The sequence below is a fragment of the Dermacentor silvarum genome, chromosome 5 (assembly GCF_013339745.2).
Source record: "Dermacentor silvarum isolate Dsil-2018 chromosome 5, BIME_Dsil_1.4, whole genome shotgun sequence".
Classification (NCBI taxonomy): Eukaryota; Metazoa; Arthropoda; class Arachnida; order Ixodida; family Ixodidae; genus Dermacentor; species Dermacentor silvarum.
The window spans coordinates 1,404,916-1,432,757 of record NC_051158.1 but is presented as its reverse complement, the minus strand read 5'-3'; positions in this window follow the sequence as shown (position 1 = coordinate 1,432,757).

Here is a 27,842-nt window from a genome sequence, read left to right as displayed (position 1 = left end):
GAGCAACAGCGCATATGCCGCACTTCAGTGAACCTCTTTGATGCCAACTTGAGTCACTGGGTATGTGGCACGGCGTATGTGCTGCTTTTCAATCTACCTATTGATACCAACTTGACCACTTCCAACAAGATGCAGCAGGGTATGTGTCGAACCTGAATCAACTTTGACATCAACTTGGGTCACTGGGTATGTGCAACAGCGAATATGCCGCACTTCAATGAACCTCTTTGATGCCAACTTGAGTCACTGGGTATGTAGCACTGTGTATGTGCCGCTTTTCAATCTACCTATTGATACCAACTTGACTACTTCCAACGAGATGCAGCAGGGTACGTGTCGAACCTGAATCAACTTTAACATCAACTTGGGTCACTGGGCATGAGCAACAGCGCATATGCCGCACTTCAATGAGCCTCTTTGTTGCCATCTTGAGTCACTGGGTATGTGGCGCTGTGTATGTGCCGCTTTTCAATGTACCAATTGATACCAACTTGACCATTTCCAGTGATATGCGGCAGGGTATGTGTCGTGCGTGAATGAACTTTGACACCTTGGGTCACTGGGTACGTGCAACAGCGAATATGCCGCACTTCAATGAACCTCTTTGATGCCAACTTGAGTCACTGGGTATGTAGCACTGTGTATGTGCCGCTTTTCAATCTACCTATTGATACCAACTTGACTACTTCCAACGAGATGCAGCAGGGTACGTGTCGAACCTGAATCAACTTTGAGATCAACTTGGGTCACTGGGCATGAGCAACAGCGCATATGCCGCACTTCAATGAGCCTCTTTGATGCCATCTTGAGTCACTGGGTATGTGGCGCTGTGTATGTGCCGCTTTTAAATGTACCAATTGATACCAACTTGACCATTTCCAATGATATGCGGCAGGGTATGTGTCGTGCGTGAATGAACTTTGACACCTTGGGTCACTGGGTATGTGCAACAGCGCATATGTCACACTTCAATGAACCTCTTTGATGCCAGCTTGGGTCACTGGGTATGTGGTACTGCGTATGTGCAGCTTTTCAATGTACCTTTTCATAAAAACTTGACCACTTCCAACGATATGCAACAGGGTATGTGTCGAGCGTGAATGAACTTTGACATAAACTTGGGTCACTGGGTATGTGCAACAGCGCATATGCCGGACTTCAATGAGCCTCTTTGATGCCATCTTGTGTCACTGGGTATGTGGCACGGCGTATGTGCCGCTTTTCAATCTACCTATTGATACCAACTTGACCACTTGCAACAAGATGCAGCAGGGTACGTGTCGAACCTGACTCAACTTTGACATCAACTTGGGTCACTGGGTATGTGCAACAGCGAATATGCCGCACTTCAATGAACCTCTTTGATGCCAACTTGAGTCACGGGGTATGTGGCGCTGTGTATGTGCCGCTTTTCAATGTACCAATTGATACCAACTTGACCATTTCCAGTGATATGCGGCAGGGTATGTGTCGTGCGTGAATGAACTTTGACACCTTGGGTCACTGGGTACGTGCAACAGCGAATATGCCGCACTTCAATGAACCTCTTTGATGCCAACTTGAGTCACTGGGTATGTAGCACTGTGTATGTGCCGCTTTTCAATCTACCTATTGATACCAACTTGACTACTTCCAACGAGATGCAGCAGGGTACGTGTCGAACCTGAATCAACTTTGAGATCAACTTGGGTCACTGTGCATGAGCAACAGCGCATATGCGGCACCTCAATGAACCTTTTTGATGCCAACTAGAATCACTGGGTATGTAGCAGTATGTATGTTCCGCTTTTCAATGTACCTATTGATACCAACTTGACCATTTCCAGTGATATGCGGCAGGGTATGTGTCGTGCGTGAATGAACTTTGACACCTTGGGTCACTGGGTATGTGCAACAGCGAATATGCCGCACTTCAATGAACCTCTTTGATGCCAACTTGAGTCACTGGGTATGTAGCACTGTGTATGTGCCGCTTTTCAATCTACCTATTGATACCAACTTGAATGCTTCCAACGAGATGCAGCAGGGTACGTGTCGAACCTGAATCAACTTTGACATCAACTTGGGTCACTGGGCATGAGCAACAGCGCATATGCCGCACTTCAATGACCCTCTTTGATGCCATCTTGAGTCACTGGGTATGTGGCGCTGTGTATGTGCCGCTTTTAAATCTACCTATTGATACCAGTTTGACCATTCCAACGATATGCAACAGGGTATGTGTCGAGCGTGAATGAACTTTGACATCAACTTGGGTCACTGTGCATGAGCAACAGCGCATATGCGGCACCTCAATGAACCTTTTTGATGCCAACTAGAATCACTGGGTATGTAGCAGTATGTATGTTCCGCTTTTCAATGTACCTATTGATACCAACTTGACCACTTTCTACGATACGCAGCAGGGTCTGTGTCGAGCGTGAATGAACTTTGACATCAACTTTGGTCACAGGGTATGTGCAACAGCGCATATGCCGCACTTCAATGAACCTCTTTGATGCCAACTTGAGTCACTGGGTATGTAGCACTGTGTATGTGCCGCTTTTCAATCTACCTATTGATACCTTGACCACTTCCAACGAGATGCAGCAGGGTACGTGTCGAACCTGAATCAACTTTGACATCAACTTGGGTCACTGGGCTTGAGCAACAGCACATATGCCGCACTTCAATGAGCCTCTTTGATGCCATCTTGAGTCACTGGGTATATGGCACTGCGTATGTGCCGCTTTTCAATGTATCTATTGATACCAATTGACCGCTTCCAACGATATGCAGCGGGGTATGTGTAGAACCTGAATTAACTTTGACATCAACTTGGGTCACTGGACGTGAGCAACAGTGCATATGCCGCACTTCAATGAACCTCTTTGATGCCAACTTGAGTCACTGGGAATGTAGCACTGTGTATGTGCCGATTTTAAATCTACCTATTGATACCAACTTGACGACTTCCAACGATATGGAACAGGGTATGTATGGAGCATGAACGAACTTTGACATCAACTTTGGTCACTGGGTATGTGCAACAGCGCATATGCCGCACTTCAATGAACCTCTTTGATGCCAACTTGAGTCGCTGGGCATGTAGCACTGTGTATGTGCTACTTTTCAATGTACCAATTGATACCAACTTGACCACTTCCAAGGATATGCGGCAGGGTATGTGTCGAGCGTGTATGAACTTTGACACCTTGGGTGACTTGGTATGTGCAACAGCTCATATGCCGCACTTCAGTGAACCTCGCTGATGCCAACCTAGGTCACTGGGTATGTGGCACTGCGTATGTGCAGCTTTTCAAGGTGCCTATTGATACGAATTGACCGCTTCCAACGGTATGCAGCAGGGTATGTGTCGAGCGTGAATCAACTTTGACAACAACTTGGGTCACTGGGTATGAGCAACAGCACATAGGCTGCACTTCAATGAGCCTCTTTGATGTCAGCTTGAGTCACTGGGTATGTAGGACTGTGTATGTGGCGCTTTTAAATCTACCTATTGATACCAACTTGAAGACTTCCAACGACATGCAGCAGGGTATGTGTCGAGCATGAATGAACCTAGACATCAACTAGGTTCACTGGGTACCTGCAATAGCGCATATGCGACACCTCAATGAACCTCTGATGCCAACTAGAGTCACTGGGTATGCAGCACTATGTATGTGCCGCTTTTCAATGTACCTATTGATACCAACTTGACCACTTTCTACGATACGCAGCAGGGTCTGTGTCAAGCGTGAATGAACTGTGACATCAACTTGGGTCACTGTGCATGAGCAACAGCGCATATGCCGCACTTCAATGAACCTCTTTGATGCCAACTTGAGTCACTGGGTATGTAGCACTGTGTATGTGCCGCTTTTCAATCTACCTATTGATACCAACTTGACCACTTCCAACGAGATGCAGCAATGTACGTGTCGAGCATGAATGAACTTTGACATCAACTTTGGTCACTGGGTATGTGCAACAGCGCATATGTCGCACTTCAATGAACCTCTTTGATGCCAACTTGAGTCACTGGGTATGTAGCACTGTGTATGTGCTACTTTTCAATGTACCAATTGATACCAACTTGACGACTTCCAACGATATGCAGCAGGGTATGTGTCGAGCATGAATGAACTTTGACGTCAACTTGGGTCAGTGGTTATCTGCAATAGCGCATATGCGGCACCTCAATGAACCTCTTTGATGCCAACTAGAGTCACTGGGTTTGTAGCACTGTGTATCTGCCGCTTTTCAATCTACCTATTGATACGAACTTGCCGACTTCCAAAGATATGCAACAGGGTATGTGTCGAGCATGAATGAACTTTGACATCAACTTAGGTCACTGGGTATCTGCAATAGCGCATATGCGGCACCTCAATGAACCTCTTTGATGCCAACTAGAGTGACTGGGTATGTAGCACTATGAATGTGCCGCTTTTCAATGTACCTATTGATACCAACTTGACCACTTTCTACGATACGCAGCAGGGTCTGTGTCAAGCGTGAATGAACTTTGACATCAACTTGGGTCACTAATCATGAGCAACAGCGCATATGCCGCATTTCAATGAACCTCTTTGATGCCAACTTGAGTCAAAAGGTAGTCTAGCACTGTGTATGTGCCGCATTTCAATCTACCTATTGATACCAACTTGACTACTTCCAACGAGATGCAGCAAGGTACGTGTCGAACATGAATGAACTTTGACATCAACTTGGGTCACTGGATATGTGCAACAGCTCATATGTCGCACTTCAGTGAACCTCTTTGATTTCAACTTGAGTCACTGGGTATGTGGTACTGCGTATGTGCAGCTTTTCAATGTAGCTATTGATACCAATTGACCGCTTCCAACGATATGCAGCGGGGTATGTGTCGAACCTGGATGAACTTTGACATCAGCTTGGGTCACTGGGCATGAGGAACGGCGCATATGCCGGACTTCAATGAGCCTCTTTGATGCAATCTTGTGTCACTGGGTATGTGGCACGACGTATGTGCCGCTTTTAAATCTACCTATTGATACCAACTTGACCACTTCCAACAAGATGCAGCAGGGTATGTGTCGAACCTGAATCAACTTTGACATCAACTTGGGTCACTGGGTATGTGCAACAGCGAATATGCCGCACTTCAATGAACCTCTTTGATGCCAACTTGAGTCACGGGGTATGTAGCACTGTGTATGTGCCACTTTTCAATCTACCTATTGATACCAACTTGACCACTTCCAACAAGATGCAGCAGGGTACGTGTCGAACCTGAATCAACTTTGACATCAACTTGGGTCACTGGGCATGAGCAACAGCGCATATGCCGCACTTCAATGAACCTCTTTGACGCCAACTTGAGTCACGGGGTATGTAGCACTGTGTATGTGCCGCTTTTCAATCTACCTATTGATACCGACTTGACTACTTCCAACGAGATGCAGCAGGGTACGTGTCGAACCTGAATCATCTTTGACATCAACTTGGGTCACTGGGCATGAGCAACAGCGCATATGCCGCACTTCAATGAGCCTCTTTGATGCCATCTTGAGTCACTGGGTATGTGGCGCTGTGTATGTGCCGCTTTTCAATGTACCAATTGATACCAACTTGACCATTTCCAGTGATATGCGGCAGGGTATGTGTCGTGCGTGAATGAACTTTGACACCTTGGGTCACTGGGTATGTGCAACAGCGAATATGCCGCACTTCAATGAACCTCTTTGATGCCAACTTGAGTCACTGGGTATGTAGCACTGTGTATGTGCCGCTTTTCAATCTACCTATTGATACCAACTTGAATGCTTCCAACGAGATGCAGCAGGGTACGTGTCGAACCTGAATCAACTTTGACATCAACTTGGGTCACTGGGCATGAGCAACAGCGCATATGCCGCACTTCAATGAGCCTCTTTGATGTCAACTTGAGTCACTGGGTATGTGGTACTGCGTATGTGCAGCTTTTCAATGTACCTATTGATACCAATTGACCGCTTCCAACGATATGCAGCGGGGTATGTGTCGAACCTGGATGAACTTTGACATCAGCTTGGGTCACTGGGCATGAGCAACGGCGCATATGCCGGACTTCAATGAGCCTCTTTGATGCCATCTTGTGTCACTGGGTATGTGGCACGGCGTATGTGCCGCTTTTCAATCTACCTATTGATACCAACTTGACCACTTGCAACAAGATGCAGCAGGGTACGTGTCGAACCTGACTCAACTTTGACATCAACTTGGGTCACTGGGTATGTGCAACAGCGAATATGCCGCACTTCAATGAACCTCTTTGATGCCAACTTGAGTCACGGGGTATGTAGCACTGTGTATGTGCCGCTTTTCAATCTACCTATTGATACCGACTTGACTACTTCCAACGAGATGCAGCAGGGTACGTGTCGAACCTGAATCAACTTTGACATCAACTTGGGTCACTGGGCATGAGCAACAGCGCATATGCCGCACTTCAGTGAACCTCTTTGATGCCAACTTGAGTCACTGGGTATGTGGCACGGCGTATGTGCCGCTTTTCAATCTACCTATTGATACCAACTTGACCACTTCCAACAAGATGCAGCAGGGTATGTGTCGAACCTGAATCAACTTTGACATCAACTTGGGTCACTGGGTATGTGCAACAGCGAATATGCCGCACTTCAATGAACCTCTTTGATGCCAACTTGAGTCGCTGGGTATGTAGCACTGTGTATGTGCCGCTTTTCAATCTACCTATTGATACCAACTTGACTACTTCCAACGAGATGCAGCAGGGTACGTGTCGAACCTGAATCAACTTTAACATCAACTTGGGTCACGGGCATGAGCAACAGCGCATATGCCGCACTTCAATGAGCCTCTTTGTTGCCATCTTGAGTCACTGGGTATGTGGCGCTGTGTATGTGCCGCTTTTCAATGTACCAATTGATACCAACTTGACCATTTCCAGTGATATGCGGCAGGGTATGTGTCGTGCGTGAATGAACTTTGACACCTTGGGTCACTGGGTACGTGCAACAGCGAATATGCCGCACTTCAATGAACCTCTTTGATGCCAACTTGAGTCACTGGGTATGTAGCACTGTGTATGTGCCGCTTTTCAATCTACCTATTGATACCAACTTGACTACTTCCAACGAGATGCAGCAGGGTACGTGTCGAACCTGAATCAACTTTGAGATCAACTTGGGTCACTGGGCATGAGCAACAGCGCATATGCCGCACTTCAATGAGCCTCTTTGATGCCATCTTGAGTCACTGGGTATGTGGCGCTGTGTATGTGCCGCTTTTCAATGTACCAATTGATACCAACTTGACCATTTCCAGTGATATGCGGCAGGGTATGTGTCGTGCGTGAATGAACTTTGACACCTTGGGTCACTGGGTATGTGCAACAGCGAATATGCCGCACTTCAATGAACCTCTTTGATGCCAACTTGAGTCACTGGGTATGTAGCACTGTGTATGTGCCGCTTTTCAATCTACCTATTGATACCAACTTGAATGCTTCCAACGAGATGCAGCAGGGTACGTGTCGAACCTGAATCAACTTTGACATCAACTTGGGTCACTGGGCATGAGCAACAGCGCATATGCCGCACTTCAATGAGCCTCTTTGATGTCAACTTGAGTCACTGGGTATGTGGTACTGCGTATGTGCAGCTTTTCAATGTACCTATTGATACCAATTGACCGCTTCCAACGATATGCAGCGGGGTATGTGTCGAACCTGGATGAACTTTGACATCAGCTTGGGTCACTGGGCATGAGCAACGGCGCATATGCTGGACTTCAATGAGCCTCTTTGATGCCATCTTGTGTCACTGGGTATGTGGCACGGCGTATGTGCCGCTTTTCAATCTACCTATTGATACCAACTTGACCACTTGCAACAAGATGCAGCAGGGTACGTGTCGAACCTGACTCAACTTTGACATCAACTTGGGTCACTGGGTATGTGCAACAGCGAATATGCCGCACTTCAATGAACCTCTTTGATGCCAACTTGAGTCACGGGGTATGTAGCACTGTGTATGTGCCGCTTTTCAATCTACCTATTGATACCGACTTGACTACTTCCAACGAGATGCAGCAGGGTACGTGTCGAACCTGAATCAACTTTGACATCAACTTGGGTCACTGGGCATGAGCAACAGCGCATATGCCGCACTTCAGTGAACCTCTTTGATGCCAACTTGAGTCACTGGGTATGTGGCACGGCGTATGTGCCGCTTTTCAATCTACCTATTGATACCAACTTGACCACTTCCAACAAGATGCAGCAGGGTATGTGTCGAACCTGAATCAACTTTGACATCAACTTGGGTCACTGGGTATGTGCAACAGCGAATATGCCGCACTTCAATGAACCTCTTTGATGCCAACTTGAGTCACTGGGTATGTAGCACTGTGTATGTGCCGCTTTTCAATCTACCTATTGATACCAACTTGACTACTTCCAACGAGATGCAGCAGGGTACGTGTCGAACCTGAATCAACTTTAACATCAACTTGGGTCACTGGGCATGAGCAACAGCGCATATGCCGCACTTCAATGAGCCTCTTTGTTGCCATCTTGAGTCACTGGGTATGTGGCGCTGTGTATGTGCCGCTTTTCAATGTACCAATTGATACCAACTTGACCATTTCCAGTGATATGCGGCAGGGTATGTGTCGTGCGTGAATGAACTTTGACACCTTGGGTCACTGGGTACGTGCAACAGCGAATATGCCGCACTTCAATGAACCTCTTTGATGCCAACTTGAGTCACTGGGTATGTAGCACTGTGTATGTGCCGCTTTTCAATCTACCTATTGATACCAACTTGACTACTTCCAACGAGATGCAGCAGGGTACGTGTCGAACCTGAATCAACTTTGAGATCAACTTGGGTCACTGGGCATGAGCAACAGCGCATATGCCGCACTTCAATGAGCCTCTTTGATGCCATCTTGAGTCACTGGGTATGTGGCGCTGTGTATGTGCCGCTTTTAAATGTACCAATTGATACCAACTTGACCATTTCCAATGATATGCGGCAGGGTATGTGTCGTGCGTGAATGAACTTTGACACCTTGGGTCACTGGGTATGTGCAACAGCGCATATGTCACACTTCAATGAACCTCTTTGATGCCAGCTTGGGTCACTGGGTATGTGGTACTGCGTATGTGCAGCTTTTCAATGTACCTTTTCATAAAAACTTGACCACTTCCAACGATATGCAACAGGGTATGTGTCGAGCGTGAATGAACTTTGACATAAACTTGGGTCACTGGGTATGTGCAACAGCGCATATGCCGCACTTCAATGAACCTCTTTGATGCCAACTTGAGTCACTGGGTATGTAGCACTGTGTATCTGCCGCTTTTCAATCTACCTATTGATACCAACTTGACTACTTCCAACGAGATGCTGCAAGGTACGTGTCGACCATGAATGAACTTTGACATCAACTTGGGTCACTGGGTATGTGCAACAGCGCATATGCCGCACTTCAATGAACCTCTTTGATGCCAACTTGAGTCACTGGGTATGTAGCACTGTGTATGTGCCACTTTTCAATGTACCAATTGATACCAACTTGACCATTTCCAGTGATATGCGGCAGGGTATGTGTCGTGCGTGAATGAACTTTGACACCTTGGGTCACTGGGTATTTGCAACAGCGAATATGCCGCACTTCAATGAACCTCTTTGATGCCAACTTGAGTCACTGGGTATGTGGCGCTGTGTATGTGCCGCTTTTAAATGTACCAATTGATACCAACTTGACCATTTCCAATGATATGCGGCAGGGTATGTGTCGTGCGTGAATGAACTTTGACACCTTGGGTCACTGGGTATGTGCAACAGCGCATATGTCACACTTCAGTGAACCTCTTTGATGCCAACTAGAGTGACTGGGTATGTAGCACTATGTATGTGCCGCTTTTCAATGTACCTATTGATACCAACTTGACCACTTTCTACGATACGCAGCAGGCTGTGTGTCGAGCGTGAATGAACTTTGACATCAACTTGGGTCACTAATCATGTGCAACAGCGCATATGCCGCATTTCAATGAACCTCTTTGATGCCAACTTGAGTCACAGGGTATGTAGCACTGTGTATGTGTCGCATTTCAATCTACCTATTGATACCAACTTGACTACTTCCAACGAGATGCAGCAGGGTACGTGTCGAACCTGAATCAACTTTAACATCAACTTGGGTCACTGGGCATGAGCAACAGCGCATATGCCGCACTTCAATGAGCCTCTTTGATGCCATCTTGAGTCACTGGGTATGTGGCGCTGTGTATGTGCCGCTTTTCAATGTACCAATTGATACCAACTTGACCATTTCCAGTGATATGCGGCAGGGTATGTGTCGTGCGTGAATGAACTTTGACACCTTGGGTCACTGGGTATGTGCAACAGCGAATATGCCGCACTTCAATGAACCTCTTTGATGCCAACTTGAGTCACTGGGTATGTAGCACTGTGTATGTGCCGCTTTTCAATCTACCTATTGATACCGACTTGACTACTTCCAACGAGATGCAGCAGGGTACGTGTCGAACCTGAATCAACTTTGACATCAACTTGGGTCACTGGGCATGAGCAACAGCGCATATGCCGCACTTCAGTGAACCTCTTTGATGCCAACTTGAGTCACTGGGTATGTGGCACGGCGTATGTGCCGCTTTTCAATCTACCTATTGATACCAACTTGACCACTGCCAACAAGATGCAGCAGGGTACGTGTCGAACCTGAATCAACTTTGACATCAACTTGCGTTACTGGGTATGTGCAACAGCGAATATGCCGCACTTCAATGAACCTCTTTGATGCCAACTTGAGTCACTGGGTATGTAGCACTGTGTATGTGCCGCTTTTCAATCTACCTATTGATACCAACTTGACTACTTCCAACGAGATGCAGCAGGGTACGTGTCGAACCTGAATCAACTTTAACATCAACTTGGGTCACTGGGCATGAGCAACAGCGCATATGCCGCACTTCAATGAGCCTCTTTGATGCCATCTTGAGTCACTGGGTATGTGGCGCTGTGTATGTGCCGCTTTTCAATGTACCAATTGATACCAACTTGACCATTTCCAGTGATATGCGGCAGGGTATGTGTCGTGCGTGAATGAACTTTGACACCTTGGGTCACTGGGTATGTGCAACAGCGAATATGCCGCACTTCAATGAACCTCTTTGATGCCAACTTGAGTCACTGGGTATGTAGTACTGTGTATGTGCCGCTTTTCAATCTACCTATTGATACCAACTTGACTACTTCCAACGAGATGCAGCAGGGTACGTGTCGAACCTGATTCAACTTTGAGATCAACTTGGGTCACTGGGCATGAGCAACAACGCATATGCCGCACTTCAATGAGCCTCTTTGATGCCATCTTGAGTCACTGGGTATGTGGCGCTGTGTATGTGCCGCTTTTAAGTGTACCAATTGATACCAACTTGACCATTTCCAATGATATGCGGCAGGGTATGTGTCGTGCGTGAATGAACTTTGACACCTTGGGTCACTGGGTATGTGCAACAGCGCATATGTCACACTTCAATGAACCTCTTTGATGCCAGCTTGGGTCACTGGGTATGTGGTACTGCGTATGTGCAGCTTTTCAATGTACCTTTTCATAAAAACTTGACCACTTCCAACGATATGCAACTGGGTATGTGTCGAGCGTGAATGAACTTTGACATAAACTTGGGTCACTGGGTATGTGCAACAGCGCATATGCCGCACTTCAATGAACCTCTTTGATGCCAACTTGAGTCACTGGGTATGTAGCACTGTGTATCTGCCGCTTTTCAATCTACCTATTGATACCAACTTGACTACTTCCAACGAGATGCTGCAAGGTACGTGTCGACCATGAATGAACTTTGACATCAACTTGGGTCACTGGGTATGTGCAACAGCGCATTTGCCGCACTTCAATGAACCTCTTTGATGCCAACTTGAGTCACTGGGAATGTAGCACTGTCTATGTGCCACTTTTCAATGTACGAATTGATACCAACTTGACCATTTCCAGTGATATGCGGCAGGGTATGTGTCGTGCGTGAATGAACTTTGACTCCTTGGGTCACTGGGTATGTGCAACAGCGAATATGCCGCACTTCAATGAACCTCTTTGATGCCAACTTGAGTCACTGGGTATGTAGCACTGTGTATGTGCCACTTTTCAATCTACCTATTGATACCAACTTGACTACTTCCAACGAGATGCTGCAAGGTACGTGTCGACCATGAATGAACTTTGACATCAACTTGGGTCACTGGGTATTTGCAACAGCGCATATGCCGCACTTCAATGAACCTCTTTGATGCCAACTAGAGTGACTGGGTATGTAGCGCTATGTGCCGCTTTTCAATGTACCTATTGATACCAACTTGACCACTTTCTACGATACGCAGCAGGCTCTGTGTCGAGCGTGAATGAACTTTGACATCAACTTGGGTCACTAATCATGAGCAACAGCGCATATGCCGCATTTCAATGAACCTCTTTGATGCCAACTTGAGTCACAGGGTATCTAGCACTGTGTATGTGTCGCATTTCAATCTACCTATTGATACCAACTTGACTACTCCCAACAAGATGCTGCAAGGTTCGTGTCGACCATGAATGAACTTTGACATCAACTTGGGTCACTGGGTATGTGAAACAGCGCATATGCCGCACTTCAATGAACCTCTTTGATGCCAACTTGAGTCACTGGGTATGTAGCACTGTGCATGTGCCACTTTTCGATGTACCAATTGATACCAACTTGACCATTTCCAACGATATGCGGCAGGGTATGTGTCGAGCGTGTATGAACTTTGACACCTTGGGTGACTTGGTATGTGCAACAGCTCATATGCCGCACTTCAGTGAACCTCTTTGATGTCGACTTGAGTCACTGGGTATGTGGTACTGCGTATGTGCAGCTTTTCAATGTACCTATTGAAACCAATTGACCGCTTCCAACGATATGCAGCGAGGTATGTATCGAACCTGGATGAACTTTGACATCAGCTTGGGTCACTGGGCATGAGCAACGGCGCATATGCCGGACTTCAATGAGCCTCTTTGATGCCATCTTGTGTCACTGGGTATGTGGCACGGCGTATGTGCCGCTTTTCAATCTACCTATTGATACCAACTTGACCACTTGCAACAAGATGCAGCAGGGTACGTGTCGAACCTGACTCAACTTTGACATCAACTTGGGTCACTGGGTATGTGCAACAGCGAATATGCCGCACTTCAATGAACCTCTTTGATGCCAACTTGAGTCACGGAGTATGTAGCACTGTGTATGTGGCGCTTTTCAATCTACTTATTGATACCGACTTGACTACTTCCAACGAGATGCAGCAGGGTACGTGTCGAAGCTGAATCAACTTTGACATCAACTTGGGTCACTGGGCATGAGCAACAGCGCATATGCCGCACTTCAGTGAACCTCTTTGATGCCAACTTGAGTCACTGGGTATGTGGCACGGCGTACGTGCCGCTTTTCAATCTACCTATTGATACCAACTTGACCACTTCCAACAAGATGCAGCAGGGTACGTGTCGAACCTGAATCAACTTTGACATCAACTTGGGTCACTGGGTATGTGCAACAGCGAATATGCCGCACTTCAATGAACCTCTTTGATGCCAACTTGAGTCACTGGGTATGTAGCACTGTGTATGTGCCGCTTTTCAATCTACCTATTGATACCGACTTGACTACTTCCAACGAGATGCAGCAGGGTACGTGTCGAACCTGAATCAACTTTGACATCAACTTGGGTCACTGGGTATGTGCAACAGCGAATATGCCGCACTTCAATGAACCTCTTTGATGCCAACTTGAGTCACTGGGTATGTAGCACTGTGTATGTGCCGCTTTTCAATCTACCTATTGATACCAACTTGACTACTTCCAACGAGATGCAGCAGGGTACGTGTCGAACCTGAATCAACTTTGAGATCAACTTGGGTCACTGGGCATGAGCAATAGCGCATATGCCGCACTTCAATGAGCCTCTTTGATGCCATCTTGAGTCACTGGGTATGTGGCGCTGTGTATGTGCCGCTTTTAAATGTACCAATTGATACCAACTTGACCATTTCCAATGATATGCGGCAGGGTATGTGTCGTGCGTGAATGAACTTTGACACCTTGGGTCACTGGGTATGTGCAACAGCGCATATGTCACACTTCAATGAACCTCTTTGATGCCAGCTTGGGTCACTGGGTATGTGGTACTGCGTATGTGCAGCTTTTCAATGTACCTTTTCATAAAAACTTGACCACTTCCAACGATATGCAACAGGGTATGTGTCGAGCGTGAATGAACTTTGACATAAACTTGGGTCACTCGGTATGTGCAACAGCGAATATGCCGCACTTCAATGAACCTCTTTGATGCCAACTTGAGTCACTGGGTATGTAGCACTGTGTATTTGCCGCTTTTCAGTCTACCTATTGATACCAACTTGACTACTTCCAACGGGATGCAGCAGGGTACGTGTCGAACCTGAATCAACTTTGACATCAACTTGGGTTACTGGGCATGAGCAACAGCGCATATGCCGCACTTCAATGAGCCTCTTTCATGCCATCTTGAGTCACTGGGTATGTGGCGCTGTGTATGTGCCGCTTTTAAATGTACCAATTGATACCAACTTGACCATTTCCAATGATATGCGGCAGGGTATGTGTCGTGCGTGAATGAACTTTGACACCTTGGGTCACTGGGTATGTGCAACAGCGCATATGTCACACTTCAATGAACCTCTTTGATGCCAACTAGAGTGACTGGGTATGTAGCACTATGTATGTGCCGCTTTTCAATGTACCTATTGATACCAACTTGACCACTTTCTACGATACGCAGCAGGCTGTGTGTCGAGCGTAAATGAACTTTGACATCAACTTGGGTCACTAATCATGTGCAACAGCGCATATGCCGCATTTCAATGAACCTCTTTGATGCCAACTTGAGTCACAGAGTATCTAGCACTGTGTATGTGTCGCATTTCAATCTACCTATTGATACCAACTTGACTACTCCCAACAAGATGCTGCAAGGTTCGTGTCGACCATGAATCAACTTTGACATCAACTTGGGTCACTGGGTATGTGAAACAGCGCATATGCCGCACTTCAATGAACCTCTTTGATGCCAACTTGAGTCACTGGGTATGTAGCACTGTGCATGTGCCACTTTTAAATGTACCAATTGATACCAACTTGACCACTTCCAACGATATGCGGCAGGGTATGTGTCAAGCGTGTATGAACTTTGACACCTTGGGTGACTTGGTATGTGCAACAGCTCATATGCCGCACTTCAGTGAACCTCTTTGATGTCAACTTGAGTCACTGGGTATGTGGTACTGCGTATGTGCAGCTTTTCAATGTACCTATTGATACCAATTGGCCGCTTCCAACGATATGCAGCGGGGTATGTGTCGAACCTGGATGAACTTTGACATCAGCTTGGGTCACTGGGCATGAGCAACGGCGCATATGCCGGACTTCAATGAGCCTCTTTGATGCCATCTTGTGTCACTGGGTATGTGGCACGGCGTATGTGCCGCTTTTCAATCTACCTAGTGATACCAACTTGACCACTTGCAACAAGATGCAGCAGGGTACGTGTCGAACCTGACTGAACTTTGACATCAACTTGGGTCACTGGGTATGTGCAACAGCGAATATGCCGCACTTCAATGAACCTCTTTGATGCCAACTTGAGTCACTGGATATGTAGCACTGTGTATCTGCCGCTTTTCAATCTACCTATTGATACGAACTTGACGACTTCCAAAGATATGCAACAGGGTATGTGTCGAGCATGAATGAACTTTGACATCAACTTCGGTCACTGGGTATCTGCAATAGCACATATGCGACACTTCAGTGAACCTCTTTGATGCCAACTTGAGTCAATGGGTATGTAGCACTGTATGTGCCGCTTTTAAATCTACCTATTGATACCAATTTGACGACTTCCAACGATATGCAACAGGGTATGTGTCGAGCATGAATGAACTTTGACATCAACTAGGGTCACTGGGTATCTGCAATAGCGCATATGCGGCACCTAAATGAGCCTCTTTGATACCAACTTGAGTCACTGGGTATGTAGCACTATGTATGTGCCGGTTTTCAATGTACCTATTGATACCAACTTGACCACTTTCTACGATACGCAGCAGGGTCTGTGTCGAGCGTGAATGAACTTTGACATCAACTTGCGTCACTGGGCATGAGCAACAGCACATATGCCGTACTTTAATGAGCCTCTTTGATGCCATCGTGAATCACTGGGTATGTGGCACTGCGTATGTGCCGCTTTTCAATGTACCTTTCCATGCCAATTTGACCACTTCCAACGAGATGCAGCAGGGTATGTGTCAAACATGAATGAACTTCGACATCAACTTGGGTCTCTGGGTATGTGGAACAGTGCATACGCTGCACTTCAAGGAACCTCGCTGACGCCAACTTGAGTCACTGGGTATGCGGCCCTACGTATGTGCCGCTTTTCATTGTACCTATTGTTACCAACTTGACCACTTCCAACGATATGCAACAGGGTATGTGTCGTGCATGAATGAACTTTGACAACAACTTGGGTCACTGGGTATGAGCAACATCACATAGGCTGCACTTCAATCAGCCTCTTTGATGCCAGCTTGAGTACTGGGTATAAAGCACTGGTATGGGCCGATTTTAAATCTGCGTATTGTTACCAATTTGACCACTTCCAACGAGATGCAGCAGGGTACGTGTCGAACCTGAATCAACTTTGACATCAACTTGGGTCACTGGGTATGTGCATCAGCGCATATGTCACACTTCAATAACCTCTTTGATGCCAACTAGAGTGACTGGGTATGTAGCACTATGTATGTGCCGCTTTTCAATGTACCTATTGATACCAACTTGACCACTTTCTACGATACGCAGCAGGCTCTGTGTCGAGCGTGAATGAACTTTGACATCAACTTGGGTCACTAATCATGAGCAACAGCGCATATGCCGCATTTCAATGAACCTCTTTGATGCCAACTTGAGTCACAGGGTATCTAGCACTGTGTATGTGTTGCATTTTAATCTACCTATTGATACGAACTTGACTACTTCCAACGAGATGCTGCAAGGTTCGTGTCGACCATGAATGAACTTTGACATCAACTTGGGTCACTGGGTATGTGAAATAGCGCATATGCCGCACTTCAATGAGCCTCTTTGATGCCATCTTGAGTCACTGGGTATGTGGCGCTGTGTATGTGCCGCTTTTAAATGTACCAATTGATACCAACTTGACCATTTCCAATGATATGCGGCAGGGTATGTGTCGTGCGTGAATGAACTTTGACACCTTGGGTCACTGGGTATGTGCAACAGCGCATATGTCACACTTCAATGAACCTCTTTGATGCCAGCTTGGGTCACTGGGTATGTGGTACTGCGTATGTGCAGCTTTTCAATGTACCTTTTCATAAAAACTTGACCACTTCCAACGATATGCAACAGGGTATGTGTCGAGCGTGAATGAACTTTGACATAAACTTGGGTCACTGGGTATGTGCAACAGCGCATATGCCGCACTTCAATGAACCTCTTTGATGCCAACTTGAGTCACTGGGTATGTAGCACTGTGTATCAGCCGCTTTTCAATCTACCTATTGATACCAACTTGACTACTTCCAACGACATGCTGCAAGGTACGTGTCGACCATGAATGAACTTTGACATCAACTTGGGTCACTGGGTATGTGCAACAGCGCATATGCCGCACTTCAATGAACCTCTTTGATGTCAACTTGAGTCACTGGGTATGTAGCACTGTGTATGTGCCACTTTTCAATGTACGAATTGATACCAACTTGACCATTTCCAGTGATATGCGGCAGGGTATGTGTCGTGCGTGAATGAACTTTGACACCTTGGGTCACTGGGTATGTGCAACAGCGAATATGCCGCACTTCAATGAACCTCTTTGATGCCAACTTGAGTCACTGGGTATGTAGCACTGTGTATCAGCCGCTTTTCAATCTACCTATTGATACCAACTTGACTACTTCCAACGAGATGCAGCAGGGTACGTGTCGAACCTGATTCAACTTTGAGATCAACTTGGGTCACTGGGCATGAGCAACAACGCATATGCCGCACTTCAATGAGCCTCTTTGATGCCATCTTGAGTCACTGGGTATGTGGCGCTGTGTATGTGCCGCTTTTAAGTGTACCAATTGATACCAACTTGACCATTTCCAATGATATGCGGCAGGGTATGTGTCGTGCGTGAATGAACTTTGACACCTTGGGTCACTGGGTATGTGCAACAGCGCATATGTCACACTTCAATGAACCTCTTTGATGCCAGCTTGGGTCACTGGGTATGTGGTACTGCGTATGTGCAGCTTTTCAATGTACCTTTTCATAAAAACTTGACCACTTCCAACGATATGCAACAGGGTATGTGTCGAGCGTGAATGAACTTTGACATAAACTTGGGTCACTGGGTATGTGCAACAGCGCATATGCCGCACTTCAATGAACCTCTTTGATGCCAACTTGAGTCACTGGGTATGTAGCACTGTGTATCTGCCGCTTTTCAATCTACCTATTGATACCAACTTGACTACTTCCAACGAGATGCTGCAAGGTACGTGTCGACCATGAATGAACTTTGACATCAACTTGGGTCACTGGGTATGTGCAACAGCGCATTTGCCGCACTTCAATGAACCTCTTTGATGCCAACTTGAGTCACTGGGAATGTAGCACTGTCTATGTGCCACTTTTCAATGTACGAATTGATACCAACTTGACCATTTCCAGTGATATGCGGCAGGGTATGTGTCGTGCGTGAATGAACTTTGACTCCTTGGGTCACTGGGTATGTGCAACAGCGAATATGCCGCACTTCAATGAACCTCTTTGATGCCAACTTGAGTCACTGGGTATGTAGCACTGTGTATGTGCCACTTTTCAATCTACCTATTGATACCAACTTGACTACTTCCAACGAGATGCTGCAAGGTACGTGTCGACCATGAATGAACTTTGACATCAACTTGGGTCACTGGGTATTTGCAACAGCGCATATGCCGCACTTCAATGAACCTCTTTGATGCCAACTAGAGTGACTGGGTATGTAGCGCTATGTGCCGCTTTTCAATGTACCTATTGATACCAACTTGACCACTTTCTACGATACGCAGCAGGCTCTGTGTCGAGCGTGAATGAACTTTGACATCAACTTGGGTCACTAATCATGAGCAACAGCGCATATGCCGCATTTCAATGAACCTCTTTGATGCCAACTTGAGTCACAGGGTATCTAGCACTGTGTATGTGTCGCATTTCAATCTACCTATTGATACCAACTTGACTACTCCCAACAAGATGCTGCAAGGTTCGTGTCGACCATGAATGAACTTTGACATCAACTTGGGTCACTGGGTATGTGAAACAGCGCATATGCCGCACTTCAATGAACCTCTTTGATGCCAACTTGAGTCACTGGGTATGTAGCACTGTGCATGTGCCACTTTTCGATGTACCAATTGATACCAACTTGACCATTTCCAACGATATGCGGCAGGGTATGTGTCGAGCGTGTATGAACTTTGACACCTTGGGTGACTTGGTATGTGCAACAGCTCATATGCCGCACTTCAGTGAACCTCTTTGATGTCGACTTGAGTCACTGGGTATGTGGTACTGCGTATGTGCAGCTTTTCAATGTACCTATTGAAACCAATTGACCGCTTCCAACGATATGCAGCGGGGTATGTGTCGAACCTGGATGAACTTTGACATCAGCTTGGGTCACTGGGCATGAGCAACGGCGCATATGCCGGACTTCAATGAGCCTCTTTGATGCCATCTTGTGTCACTGGGTATGTGGCACGGCGTATGTGCCGCTTTTCAATCTACCTATTGATACCAACTTGACCACTTGCAACAAGATGCAGCAGGGTACGTGTCGAACCTGACTCAACTTTGACATCAACTTGGGTCACTGGGTATGTGCAACAGCGAATATGCCGCACTTCAATGAACCTCTTTGATGCCAACTTGAGTCACTGGATATGTAGCACTGTGTATCTGCCGCTTTTCAATCTACCTATTGATACGAACTTGACGACTTCCAAAGATATGCAACAGGGTATGTGTCGAGCATGAATGAACTTTGACATCAACTTCGGTCACTGGGTATCTGCAATAGCACATATGCGACACTTCAGTGAACCTCTTTGATGCCAACTTGAGTCAATGGGTATGTAGCACTGTATGTGCCGCTTTTAAATCTACCTATTGATACCAATTTGACGACTTCCAACGATATGCAACAGGGTATGTGTCGAGCATGAATGAACTTTGACATCAACTAGGGTCACTGGGTATCTGCAATAGCGCATATGCGGCACCTAAATGAGCCTCTTTGATACCAACTTGAGTCACTGGGTATGTAGCACTATGTATGTGCCGGTTTTCAATGTACCTATTGATACCAACTTGACCACTTTCTACGATACGCAGCAGGGTCTGTGTCGAGCGTGAATGAACTTTGACATCAACTTGCGTCACTGGGCATGAGCAACAGCACATATGCCGTACTTCAATGAGCCTCTTTGATGCCATCGTGAATCACTGGGTATGTGGCACTGCGTATGTGCCGCTTTTCAATGTACCTTTCCATGCCAATTTGACCACTTCCAACGAGATGCAGCAGGGTATGTGTCAAACATGAATGAACTTCGACATCAACTTGGGTCTCTGGGTATGTGGAACAGTGCATACGCTGCACTTCAAGGAACCTCGCTGACGCCAACTGGAGTCACTGGGTATGCGGCCCTACGTATGTGCCGCTTTTCATTGTACCTATTGTTACCAACTTGACCACTTCCAACGATATGCAACAGGGTATGTGTCGTGCATGAATGAACTTTGACAACAACTTGGGTCACTGGGTATGAGCAACATCACATAGGCTGCACTTCAATCAGCCTCTTTGATGCCAGCTTGAGTACTGGGTATAAAGCACTGGTATGGGCCGATTTTAAATCTGCGTATTGTTACCAATTTGACCACTTCCAACGAGATGCAGCAGGGTACGTGTCGAACCTGAATCAACTTTGACATCAACTTGGGTCACTGGGTATGTGCATCAGCGCATATGTCACACTTCAATGAACCTCTTTGATGCCAACTAGAGTGACTGGGTATGTAGCACTATGTATGTGCCGCTTTTCAATGTACCTATTGATACCAACTTGACCACTTTCTACGATACGCAGCAGGCTCTGTGTCGAGCGTGAATGAACTTTGACATCAACTTGGGTCACTAATCATGAGCAACAGCGCATATGCCGCATTTCAATGAACCTCTTTGATGCCAACTTGAGTCACAGGTGTAAGAAACCGAGGGGTCGCCGCGGAGCGCACGACCAAGAGGACCAGCTCAGCAGACTTTTTAGAACGGACTGGCGCGTGCCGTGCTTGCGCCGCTAGCACGCGCTGCCCAACTTTATTCTCCTCGCCACCCGCGGCCGGCCCCAAAGCGCCGGCCGAGAACGCCGACCTTAGCGTCCCCGCATAGCAGCGTCGGTGGGCGCTACAGGGCCCCCCGCCCAGACGGAACGGCGAAATGTGCGCGATTCACTGGGGTGGTCTGGCCTGTGAGTGCAGCAGCGGACGAGGTTTTGGTGGCGGCAGCTTGAGGAACGTGGCCCCGATGATCCCTGCATCTAGGAGGGCGCAGGGGCGACGCCATTGGCGCTCTAAGCTGCAGATGCAGATGTATGGTCGGTGAGCATGGACAGTCGACCGCAGAACGGTGCGGGGAACGCGGCAGCCACGATGACATCGTCCAAGTTTGGGCTGGTCAAGCGGTGAAGCCGGTGGTGGGGTGCGTCGGCGCCGACAGCAACATCGAATCCGACCCCCGCTGATGCTGCGACCGTGGTGACAAGCCCGCAACGACGGGACCCGGTTCGCTCTATTGAAGTTAGCGTGGTGCCAACGTGTGAATGTCAGTCGGACCCGTGAACATAGGCTTGGTGTTGAGGGCGGGCGCTTTCGAAGTGCGCTGTAGCAGCGTCCGGCCTGGCACCTGTGTAAAATCGGGTGGACGCAGCGACGAAAACCGGCGAAGCAGCGGGGCTGCCGGCCGCGCTGGGCACGAGTTTTCCGACGCCGAGCACAGCAAGCCGGGGAGGCTTCCTTGTGGCCAAACGTCAAGGCAGTGTGGTTGGGGCGTTGAAGCCGAGACACTGAACGTGCGCTGCGAGAGGAGACATGCGACAAGGGCTCCACGAGAAAGACACTGGCATAGCTAGGAAGTTCAGTGCACGTGATAGCTGGAGGAACAGTCTCACCGCAGTGTTGCCGCAGGATCTCGTGCGGAACAGGCGCACTGATATGCGTCTCGTCAGCCATCAAGGCACGGCTCGCTGCTGAGTCATCTCCACAGCATGGACTGGGGACGCCATGTAACTCGGGTGGGGGTGGAGTGCATGCCGACTCTTTGGTATGCTCTGGCGTGGATGCAAGGTGGTCGTTGCTGAGGACTAGCGGGCTCACCAGTTGTGTAGTTGATGGTGCGGGCAGTGTGGCGGGAGGTTGTTCTCCGTCGGGGAACGAACGAGACGCGGGAGGCGCAGTTGTCTTGTTGTCTCCGCACAGTGGCTCCTGCGGTGTAGGTGCTGCGCAAGCTCGCGAGCAGTGGCGCAGCGTTCACCCGGCTCCGATGGTGAAGAGGACGACGTAGTTTGAGCCATTCCTTCAGAAGCGTCAGCCGTTGAAGGAAACTGTGTCGTGCTGCGTAAGTGATCGGGAACTGGTACGCCAAAGTGTTGAAAGAAGGCGGTCTTGAGGCCCTCGTACATGTTCTGGTCTGATGACAGAAGGTCAAGACGAGAAAAGACGTCGGTGGGAATTTCTCGCTTGAGGAGTAGGTACCGCCAGAGCTGCGATGACACGCCATTTACGTATAGCTGTGCGTCTACCTGCGCGAACCACACGATAGGGCTGTGCGGACGGTAGGGCCACAGTTGCAAACGCCAAGGGTCGTCGAGCGTCGGTGGGCGCCACTCTTCTTCCAGCTGGTCCATGGCCGCGGGACTGGCTCGGTAGCAGGCGATGCTGAATCGGTCCTTGTTGATACTCTGAGGATCACGTCCGGGTCACCAATGTAAGAAACCGAGGGGTCGCCGCGGAGCGCACGACCAAGAGGACCAGCTCAGCAGACTTTTTAGAACGGACTGGCGCGTGCCGTGCTTGCGCCGCTAGCACGCGCTGCCCAACTTTATTCTCCTCGCCACCCGCGGCCGGCCCCAAAGCGCCGGCCGAGAACGCCGACCTTAGCGTCCCCGCATAGCAGCGTCGGTGGGCGCTACACAGGGTATCTAGCACTGTGTATGTGTTGCATTTTAATCTACCTATTGATACGAACTTGACTACTTCCAACGAGATGCTGCAAGGTTCGTGTCGACCATGAATGAACTTTGACATCAACTTGGGTCACTGGGTATGTGAAACAGCGCATATGCCGCACTTCAATGAGCCTCTTTGATGCCATCTTGAGTCACTGGGTATGTGGCGCTGTGTATGTGCCGCTTTTAAATGTACCAATTGATACCAACTTGACCATTTCCAATGATATGCGGCAGGGTATGTGTCGTGCGTGAATGAACTTTGACACCTTGGGTCACTGGGTATGTGCAACAGCGCATATGTCACACTTCAATGAACCTCTTTGATGCCAGCTTGGGTCACTGGGTATGTGGTACTGCGTATGTGCAGCTTTTCAATGTACCTTTTCATAAAAACTTGACCACTTCCAACGATATGCAACAGAGTATGTGTCGAGCGTGAATGAACTTTGACATAAACTTGGGTCACTGGGTATGTGCAACAGCGCATATGCCGCACTTCAATGAACCTCTTTGATGCCAACTTGAGTCACTGGGTATGTAGCACTGTGTATCAGCCGCTTTTCAATCTACCTATTGATACCAACTTGACTACTTCCAACGACATGCTGCAAGGTACGTGTCGACCATGAATGAACTTTGACATCAACTTGGGTCACTGGGTATGTGCAACAGCGCATATGCCGCACTTCAATGAACCTCTTTGATGTCAACTTGAGTCACTGGGTATGTAGCACTGTGTATGTGCCACTTTTCAATGTACGAATTGATACCAACTTGACCATTTCCAGTGATATGCGGCAGGGTATGTGTCGTGCGTGAATGAACTTTGACACCTTGGGTCACTGGGTATGTGCAACAGCGAATATGCCGCACTTCAATGAACCTCTTTGATGCCAACTTGAGTCACTGGGTATGTAGCACTGTGTATCAGCCGCTTTTCAATCTACCTATTGATACCAACTTGACTACTTCCAACGACATGCTGCAAGGTACGTGTCGACCATGAATGAACTTTGACATCAACTTGGGTCACTGGGTATGTGCAACAGCGCATATGCCGCACTTCAATGAACCTCTTTGATGTCAACTTGAGTCACTGGGTATGTAGCACTGTGTATGTGCCACTTTTCAATCTACCTATTGATACCAACTTGACCATTTCCAATGATATGCGGCAGGGTATGTGTCGTGCGTGAATGAACTTTGACACCTTGGGTCACTGGGTATGTGCAACAGCGCATATGTCACACTTCAATGAACCTCTTTGATGCCAACTAGAGTGACTGGGTATGTAGCACTATGTATGTGCCGCTTTTCAATGTACCTATTGATACCAACTTGACCACTTTCTACGATACGCAGCAGGCTCTGTGTCGAGCGTGAATGAACTTTGACATCAACTTGGGTCACTAATCATGAGCAACAGCGCATATGCCGCATTTCAATGAACCTCTTTGATGCCAACTTGAGTCACAGGGTATCTAGCACTGTTTATGTGTCGCATTTCAATCTACCTATTGATACCAACTTGACTACTCCCAACAAGATGCTGCAAGGTTCGTGTCGACCATGAATGAACTTTGACACCTTGGGTCACTGGGTATGTGCAACAGCGCATATGTCACACTTCAATGAACCTCTTTGATGCCAACTAGAGTGACTGGGTATGTAGCACTATGTATGTGCCGCTTTTCAATGTACCTATTGATACCAACTTGACCACTTTCTATGATACGCAGCAGGCTCTGTGTCGAGCGTGAATGAACTTTGACATCAACTTGGGTCACTAATCATGAGCAACAGCGCATATGCCGCATTTCAATGAACCTCTTTGATGCCAACTTGAGTCACAGGGTATCTAGCACTGTTTATGTGTCGCATTTCAATCTACCTATTGATACCAACTTGACTACTCCCAACAAGATGCTGCAAGGTTCGTGTCGACCATGAATGAACTTTGACATCAACTTGGGTCACTGGGTATGTGAAACAGCGCATATGCCGCACTTCAATAAACCTCTTTGATGCCAACTTGAGTCACTGGGTATGTGGTACTGCGTATGTGCAGCTTTTCAATGTACCTATTGATACCAATTGACTGCTTCCAACGATATGTAGCGGGGTATGTGTCGAACCTGGATGAACTTTGACATCAGCTTGGGTCACTGGGCATAAGCAACGGCGCATATGCCGGACTTCAATGAGCCTCTTTGATGCCATCTTGTGTCACTGGGTATGTGGCACGGCGTATGTGCCGCTTTTCAATCTGCCTATTGATACCAACTTGACCACTTGCAACAAGATGCAGCAGGGTACGTGTCGAACCTGAATCAACTTTGACATCAACTTGGGTCACTGGGTATGTGCAACAGCGAATATGCCGCACTTCAATGAACCTCTTTGATGCCAACTTGAGTCACGGGGTATGTAGCACTGTGTATGTGCCTCTTTTCAATCTACCTATTGATACCAACTTGACTACTTCCAACGAGATGCAGCAGGGTACGTGTCGAACCTGAATGAACTTTGACATCAACTTGGGTCTCTGGGTATGCGGAACAGCGCATACGCCGCACATCAAGGAACCTCGCTGACGCCAACTGGAGTCACTGGGTATGCGGCCCTACGTATGTGCCGCTTTTCAATGTACCTTTTCATACCAACATGACCACTTCCAACGAGATGCAGCAGGGTATGTGTCAAACATGAGTGAACTTTGACATCAACTTGGGTCTCTGGGTATGTGGAACAGCGCATACGCCGCACTTCAAGGAACCTCGCTGACGCCAACTGGAGTCGCTGGGTATGCGGCCCTACGTATGTGCCGCTTTTCAATGTACCTATTGTTACCAACTTGACCACTTCCAATGATATGCAACAGGGTATGTGTCGAGCGTGAATGAACTTTGACATAAACTTGGGTCACTGGGTATGTGCAACAGCGCATATGCCGCACTTCAATGAACCTCTTTGATGCCAACTTGAGTCACTGGGTATGTAGCACTGTGTATCTGCCGCTTTTCAATCTACCTATTGATACCAACTTGACGACTTCCAAAGATATGCAACAGGGTATGTGTCGAGCATGAATGACTTTTGACATCAACTTGGGCCCCTGGGTATCTGCAATAGCGCATATGCCGCACTTCAATGAACCTCTTTGATGCCAACTTGAGTCACTGGGTATGTAGCACTGTGTATGTGCCACTTTCAATGTACAGATTGATACCAACTTGACCACTTCCTACGATATGCGGCAGGGTATGTGTCGAGCGTGTATGAACTTTGACATCAACTTGGGTCACTAATCATGAGCAACAGTGCATATGCCACATTTCAATGAACCTCTTTGATGCCAACTTGAGTCACAGGGTATGTAGCACTGTGTATGTGCCGCATTTCAATCTGCCTATTGATACCAACTTGACCACTTCCAAGGAGATGCAGCAAGGTACGTGTCGAGCATGAATGAACTTTGACATCAACTTGGGTCACTGGGTATGTGCAACAGCGCATATGCCGCACTTCAATGAACCTCTTTGATGCCAACTTGAGTCACTGGGTATGTAGCACTGTGTATGTGCCACTTTTCAATGTACCAATTGATACCAACTTGACCACTTCCAACGATATGCAGCGGGGTATGTGTCGAACCTGGATGAAATTTGACATCAGCTTGGGTCACTGGGCATGAGCAACGGCGCATATGCCGGACTTCAATTAGCCTCTTTGATGCCATCTTGTGTCACTGGGTATGTGGCACGGCGTATGTGCCGCTTTTCAATCTACCTATTGATACCAGCTTGACCACTTCCAACAAGATGCAGCAGGGTATGTGTCGAACCTGAATCAACTTTGACATCAACTTGGGTCACTGGGCATTAGCAAAAGCGCATATGCCGCACTTCAATGAGCCTCTTTGATGCCATCTTGAGTCACTGGGTATGTGTCGCCGCGTATGTGCCGCTTTTCAATGTACCAATTGATACCAACTTGACCATTTTTAATGATATGCGGCAGGGTATGTGTCGTGCGTGAATGAACTTTGACACCTTTGGTCACTGGGTATGTGCAACAGCGCATATGTCACACTTCAATGAACCTCGTTGACGTCAGCTTGGGTCACTGGGTATGTAGCACTGTGTATGTGCCGCTTTTAAATCTACCTATTGATACTAATTTGACGACTTCCAACGATATGCAACAGGGTATGTGTCGAGCATGAATGAACTTTGACATCAACTAGGGTCACTGGGTATCTGCAATAGCGCATATGCGGCACCTAAATGAGCCTCTTTGATGCCAACAAGAGTCACTGGGTATGTAGCACTATGTATGTGCCGGTTTTCAAAGTACCTATTGATACCAACTTGACCACTTTCTGCGATACGCAG